This window comes from Portunus trituberculatus, chromosome 47 (assembly GCF_017591435.1).
Source record: "Portunus trituberculatus isolate SZX2019 chromosome 47, ASM1759143v1, whole genome shotgun sequence".
Taxonomy (NCBI): domain Eukaryota; kingdom Metazoa; phylum Arthropoda; class Malacostraca; order Decapoda; family Portunidae; genus Portunus; species Portunus trituberculatus.
This window is the reverse complement of record NC_059301.1, coordinates 15,657,254-15,664,753: the sequence shown is the minus strand read 5'-3', so window position 1 is coordinate 15,664,753 and position 7,500 is coordinate 15,657,254. Positions and strand designations below refer to the sequence as shown.

Sequence of the window (7,500 nt, the reverse complement as noted above, 5' to 3'; positions counted from 1 at the left end):
TAATCATGGTGGAAGAGCGTGGCGGGATTAATATGGCAGTGATAATGAGACTGGGAATGATGAGGAGGATCAGCGAGAACGAGGAAGAGAGATGACGAAACATTGGGAGGTGAAAGAAATGTGAACCAGAAAACTGAAGACCAGAACGACGAGGAAAATTAGACGAGGAGGAAAAAAAAAAAAATGTGATGATTAGGAGGAGGAAGAGGTGAACAAAGACCAGATGGGAAAGACAAAGGAGGTTATAAAGGAATAATTTGGTTAAGATCAATGATTTTGGGAAGAGAATGGAGGAGAGAGAGGAGGAGGAGGAGGAGGAAAAGGAGGAGGAAAAGGGAACAGATGCAATGAAATGAACGTATGAAAAGGTGAGGTAACTGAACGAGAAAAGAAATAAGAAGGGCAAGGAACGGTTAGAATTGTAGTAGTAGTAGTAGTAGTAGTAGTAGTAGTAGTAGTAGTAGTAGAAGGAAGAGCAGGAGGAGGAGGAATATAATCGAAAGAATGGAGGAAAAAGCGAGACGAAAGAGAATAAAGAAAGAAAAAAGAGTAGTAATAATAATAATAATAGATAAATGATAAATAAAGTGAAGGAAAGGAAGAGGAGGAGGAGGAGGAGGAGGAGGAGGAGGAGGAGGAGGAGGAGAAGGAGAAGGAGAGAGAAGTCTATAGTACTGTACAATATCGTAGTAGTAGTAGTATAGGAGGAGTAGGAGGGTTGATAACTGGCCTACGTGTACCTCCCTCTCTCCCTCCCTCCCTGTCTCCTCCAAACCTCCCTGGGAAACCTGGCGCGCTGTACAATGCCTTCTCTGCACCCCGCTACATGCCCTCCTCGCCGCCAACAACACGCCGCGCCTTGCTAACACCTCAAACTTTCTGTCTCTCTGGTGTTCCTGCGCCCGCCTGGAGACCTGTAAAAGCTTCTGTGTGCTGTGAAAAAGCCCTGCGTTGCTGTGGTCGCTATAAGAAGGTACAGGTGAGGAAGGGCGGGAGCAAAACAGAGGGAGACTCACGCCGGGGATGTCAGAGGTGGAATAGCGGGCTGGGTTGTTGAGAGTAGCGGCCGTATGAGTAAAGTGTGGATAGCTGTGTCTTGCCCCGACTCCCACACCCGCTTGCAGGAGGAAGAGGAAGTATGGGACTCGCTGTGCTGGTCTGGCGGGGAATGTGTGTGTGTGTGTGTGTGTGTGTGTGTGTGTGTGTGTGTGTGTGTGTGTGTGTGTGTGCGTGTATGGCAAGCTGCTTGTGGACCGACACTACCTCCAGCTGGTGTGTGTGTGTGTGTGTGTGTGTGTGTGTGTGTGTGTGTGTGTGTTAGTCGTTATTCTGTGTTGTCTTTTCGTTCTCTACGTTTGCTGCTGCTTTTCTCTTCTCTGGTTGCTTCTTACTATTATTCTGATGTTGTTTCATTCATTCGTCTCCTTCCTTCCTTCCTTCCTTCCTTCCTTCCTTCCTTCCTTCACCTCGTCTGTATGTCCTTTTCCTGACACTATTATACCCTCTAAACTTTTCTCTTACTTTACTTTCTCGGTGTTAGACTTTCTTACCAACATGCATAAACTTCCTTTCTTTTAAGAGTGAAGTCCTTTTGTAGTCTGCCTAATGTGTGAATCGTCGTAAAACTTGGGCACATTTACCAGAAGTTCCCAGGGTCTCCAAAGTAACTCCGCTCGCTTCCCAGACCCGCAGAGAATTGCCCCGCGTTTCCCAGGGGAGTTTGAGCATCATTGTCTTGTGCTTCGTCTCCATCCCTGTCACGCCGCGCTGCTCCCTTGTTGTGGCGCCAAAACCCAATCACTCAATCAATCATCCTCCGCGTCTGTTTCGTCTTTTTGAGTGAGAGGTGTTGCGAGTTACCTGTCAGTAAGAGTTTTGCTTGATATTAATGGCTGCTTGACGAGGTGTAACGCAAGCACGGGGCTGTGAAATGTGTGTATGTGTATGTGTGTTTGTGCGTGTGCAGGAGCGTTGGCCAGGCTCACACCGCCGCCAACCGCTGCGTGACGGTGGTTATGACAGGCCAATTTACCTGAAACGGACGCAGGTGTGAGTAGCTGTTTCTGTTGTGACTTGTTCGTCATGTTTCGTACGTGTTATTCTCTTGGCCCAGCTCTTGTCTGTGATCCGTCCGCCATAAAAAATTTCTCAGTGATAGATGTGTCGAAAAGGTTGGTGCGATAGAATCTTGCCCAGCAACGGTGGGAGGACAGGCGGCCAGCGGAGGGTCGTCGCAAAAACGGGTGCGCCGAAGACTGTATGGCGTCCGTTGTATGGTGGTGGAGGTGCTGGGGAGAGCACGGGGAGGGAAGGGTTCCAGGGTTTCATGTATCATTAAATTACTCACAGCGTTCTCCACATTCTCTGGGAGATTCGCTTTAGTGCTTAACTCTTAAGTCTGCTCTGTGTGGCGCCGACTGCTGGGGATTGATGCCTCGACGCGCCTCGCATTACTTCACACAACTCCTGCCGCGCCTCCCTGACGGTGCTCTACAGGAAAGGCACGTAGGGATTTAAGTCTGGCGGTGGTTGAGGAGCACTGGGCCGTGTGGAGCGTGAGTGATGCCTCGTGGAAATGTGTGAAGGGGAAGTGTTCTGAGCAGGTCGGCGGGCACGATGAGGCGTGACAACATGGCGGAGCGAGATGAACACCGCCACGGCTTGCTATAGGAAACAACCCACATGTGTCGGGTGCCATGCGGCGGGCGCTGCTGGTGTGTGATGATAATTATCATTTTCATTTGATTAGGTGGTGCTGGGCTGCTCCCCGCCAACCCTTGCTCCATGCTCCCCACACTGGGCAGCCAACGGTCCCGTGGCGGCGGTCAGCTGCTGTGAGACGGCGATAAGGCGGCGAGGGACGGCAGACGGCGGCGGGCGGCAGCGGCGATGACAGGAGCAGTGGGGCGGCAGGTGGCGCTCACTCGTCCCGCTGCTCACTCAGCCCCGGCCTCTAATCCTTTAATTATAAGTTCAGTGTGGTGAGGCGAAGGGAGGGAAGGTGCAGGCCGCGAAGTCTCATATTTATTGCTTCCACTGGCACTTGATACTTTCTGAAATGGCTCATTGCCACCACCATATGCACAGCCACCAGCGTGCCGTGGGCTGGAACTGGCTACGCTGGAGGAAGGAAAAAAACTCTCTCCATGTTACGTGAAGTGGACCACGGATTAAAGTAAAAGATTCTCGAGGTGTGAGGAAGAGTGGAAAGGTGTGGAAGGGCGCAAGGCAAGTCTGTGTCCTGCGCTGTATACCACGGCGACCAGGCGGAGTGCTCATGGATGTCAGGTATTCAAGAAGACCAGGCCAGCGGATCAGTGACGAGCTGCATATGAGGAGACGGCAATGGTGGTGGTGGTGGTGGTGGCTGCGTACACCCACGACAGGCCACAGGAGACAAGACTCATCACTTCATGGACGTAAGAGGATCACTTCTACGATGATGGACCTCCAACCAGGCCGTGGGAGCGTGGCAGAGCGGGGGTCGGCGAGGGCTGGGGAGTGGCGGCGGAGAGCTGGAAGGGGAGGCGGGGACGTGGAACAGGTGATTAAAAGGGGAGATATATTACCCTAACTGAGCAGAGGTGGAACAAGTAAACAGCGAGGCATTAGCGCCTGTGATGTGGTGAAGTGGTGCCTTTTATGGCGGCGCTCCACTCCATTGTCTCTCTCTCTCTCTCTCTCTCTCTCTCTCTCTCTCTCTCTCTCTCTCTCTCTCTCTCTCTCTCTCTCTCCTCTAGGCAGAGGTGTGGTGGCGCGGGGGGGCGATCTCTGGTCAACCGCCGCTCCGTCGCCCACACAATTCCGGATGTCACTCGTTTGCCGGCTGTAATTATGGCGGACACGGAAACCTTCGCGTGAGTGGCAATACCGTGCTGTGGCCTGTGTGGGGAGAGGGAAGGGAAGAAAGGGAGTGGGAGATTAGGGGAAGAGAAGACACACAGGCATCATCTTCGAAGCCTTTTGCTTGGTGATATGATGGTGAGAAAGAGAGTGAGAGAGGGTGAACAGACGGGCATCATCCTCGCAACCTGTCACCAGTACCGCCAGGAACGTGAAAAATGAACCGTTCGCATTATTCTGACGAGTGTGAGTGTGGCGTCTACGCATCGAAAAATATTAAACACTTCTGTCACTTGGCCCAGCGGGAGGGCGAGATAGGAGGCCGAGGTACAAAACACCGCCCCGGGACGTCTAGGAACTCCCCTGGACGCCCCAAACACCATAACAGCACGTCCAAACACCACTGTGAAGGAAGCTAATACGCGCAGCTCACACAGGAAAGGAGGAATTCAGAAGCTCGGGTGTGAGTGAGTGCGGAGAGTAGGAGCATGAGGAGCAGGAGGAGGAGGAGGAGGAGGAGGAGGAGGAGGAAGAGGCAGAAGCGGTAGTGTGCGGGGGAGTTTCACCTTGAATAATTTATGGTGATAGTGTGGTGGGTCCTGAGCCGCTCACACTGCTCAGATCCTATCACACCTCAGCCTCCTCCTCCTCCTCCTCCTCCTCCTCCTCCTCCTCCTCCTCCTCCTCCTCCTCCTCCTCCTCCCTCTAATCCTTGGCTATCCGACACACACACATACAGACACGCATACTTTTTTGTTTGTATGCTTTATAAACTATTCTATTTTAGTCCGCTGTCTTCATTCATTTTCATTCCATCCACTCTTTCCTGACACACACACACACACACACACACACACACACACACACACACACACACACACACACACACACACACACACACACACACACACACACACCGCGTAGTGTAGTGGTTAGCACGCTCGACTCACACTCGAGAGGGTCCGGGTTCGAGTCACGGAGGCGGCGAGGCAAATGGGCAAGCCTCTTAATGTGTGGCCCCTGTTCACCTACGTAGCAGTAAATAGGTAAATGGCTGGGTGATCAGCAGGCGACCTGAGTAATGGGAAGAGGTGGGTGATCAGCAGGCGACCGAGGAGGTGAATTACACACACACACACACACACACACACACACACACACACACACACACACACACACACACACACACACACACACACACACACACACACACACACACACACACACACATTACGTCTATTACACTCTCCTCACGCTTTTCCATTCATTCATTTCTTTTCACCGTGGAGCATTCATTCAACTCTATACCTTTTTAGAAACTATTAAGTTTTGTTCACTTTTCCCGTCCATTCTCTTTCCTGCATCTTTTTGCCACTTACTTTACGTTTTTGCCCTAAATTACATTATTTTTATCTTAGCTTACCTTGCCTTATCATGCCTTGCCTTGCCTTGCCTTGCCTTGCTTTACTTTACCTTAACTTCCTTACTTAATTTTACCTTACCTTACCTTAGCTTCTCTTATCTTACCTTACCTTACCTTACCTTACCTTACCTTACTTAACCTTACTTAACCTTACTTAACCTTACCTTATTCCACGTGATCTTATCTTGCCTTACCTTTCCCTACCTTCTCTCACCTGTCACGCTTCACCTCCTCCCCTCCTGCACCTGTTCCTTTCATGATTGACCTGACGCGCCCAGACAGGTTGTGGTTGAGTGAGGCACAACAAACAGGAAGAGGAACAACAGTAGAATCATTACCAACACCACCAACAGCAACAACAGCAACAGCAACATTAGCAGCACTGGAAATACGAGTGTCTCTGTTTTTAATATATGTAAAGATCAAAGGCCGAGCTTCATCCTTTCAAGTGAGGCGGAAATTGAAGCTTTAATGTGAATCAATGAACACGTAAATGTCCATCGGGGGAGTTCTGTCCAGGAATGTTTGCCGCGTGGTAATGACCCGCCGCCGCCGCCGCCGCCGCAGCAGCAGCAGCTCAGTATTCCGCTGACTTGCAGTATTACCAGGAACTCATGGGTGTGCAATTAGAGGCGCGGTGGTGGTGGTGGTTGTGGTGGTGGTGGGGGTGATGGTGGTAAGTGTGCGTCCGTATGTAATGTCCGTACACACACACATGCACACATACACAACGGGCGCGGGCAGGTGGTGATGGTAGCGGCATATAGGTAGTGAGGTAGAGGCGGTTGTTGTACCGCGATGGCGGCTAACCAACACACACACACACACACACACACACACACCAGGTATAACGCGACGCTCCGTCAGGCCGTCACGGCAGGACGGGCGGCCGCCGCATCGAGGTGGCCGGTGACTGGCAGGTTGTGACGTCAAGCTTTCCTCGCTATTCGAGGGGCGGGAGGCGGGGTGTGAGGCCGAGCGTGACGCAGGTCATGACCGAGAGAAGGAGGAGGAGGAGGAAGAGAAGGAGATCACCACGCCAATCTTTTCCTCACTCCGCGGTAACTAGGAAGTAAAGTTCTAATAGAGTGTTCTCCACCAGCAAAGTAGCGTTGGGAGCCTCAGGTGGGCGGCAGGTAGCGCAATGCGTGGCGGCAGTGCGGCTTCGAGATATTGGTTGTCTTGTGTTGTGCGGCGTGGTGGCGGGAACGGGGCCGTCAAGGAGGGTGGGGCTGCTCTAGACGTGATGATGTAGTGGTGGTATGGGCGGCGATAGGGCGTGGAGGGGTGTGGGCGGGATATGGTGTATCAGTTAAGGTGAGGCCAAGGTGGAGAAGCATAGGGCGTGCATGGAAGGGAGTGATGGCTGGCGGTGTGATGGCAGCGGTGGTGGTGGTAATGATGATGACGGTGGCCGCTGATCAACTCGCCAGGGTTTCTTCGTCATAATGAAGTGAAGAAGCCGGACACTGGCAGATTTGACTTGCCTTCCCTGGCAGCTCCCGCCCCTGCCCCGTCCCCGGCCGTCCATGCAGCCTGGGGGCCAGGGAAAGTGGCGCCAGTGAGCGTTATCCCTCCCCATCACAAACTGCGATTAGCAATAATTAATTTTGAAGATCCATCCAAATGGTCGCTATAGAGAGGTCAACATTAGAAATTCTATCGAGGTTTCCACCTTGTATGTAAATGAGAACCCCGTTAGTACGCCCCTCGCCCCGTAAATGAATTGAATTCTAATTTTAGAGGGAGGGAGGGAGGAAGGGAGGGAGAGAGAGAGAGCTCTATGCCTTGTGTTTCCCTCGCGAGTTGGATTACACCATTGTTCTTACTTTTCTGGCAACGCGGCGCCACCGTTACCTCGCCGCCACGACAGTACTTACCGAGAACGCCGCCCCAGCACCGCAAGGCCTGACTTACTGGTGACTGTACCGCCAGCAGCCCTGCTCCGTGTGGCGCAGGCCGGCTGTCCACAAAGCTGCGGACACACGACCCGCCTGCGGACAAGGATAGTCGGAGCTGGTGGATGAGCTTTGAACCTGTTGCGTGCAGGGAGGAGGAGGAGGAGGAGGAGGAGGAGGAGGAGGAGGAGGAGGAAGAGGAGGAGGACAAGGACCCGTTTGATGGCATGTTATGGTGATGGTGGTGGTGGTGGTGGTGGTGATGGTGTGGCGGTGTTGAAAGGATAGGGAAGCAGCGGTGTGTCGAAATGATGGTGATGTAATGATGAGGAGCAG

At 52.4% G+C, this 7,500-nt stretch overlaps 1 protein-coding gene across 3 annotated transcripts in view; it reads left to right on the top strand.

Moving 5' to 3' along the window:
- LOC123520636 (probable serine/threonine-protein kinase tsuA) overlaps positions 1-7,500 on the top strand; it is a 135,050-nt gene that overhangs the window by 97,462 nt on the left and 30,088 nt on the right. The window lies entirely within an intron of this gene.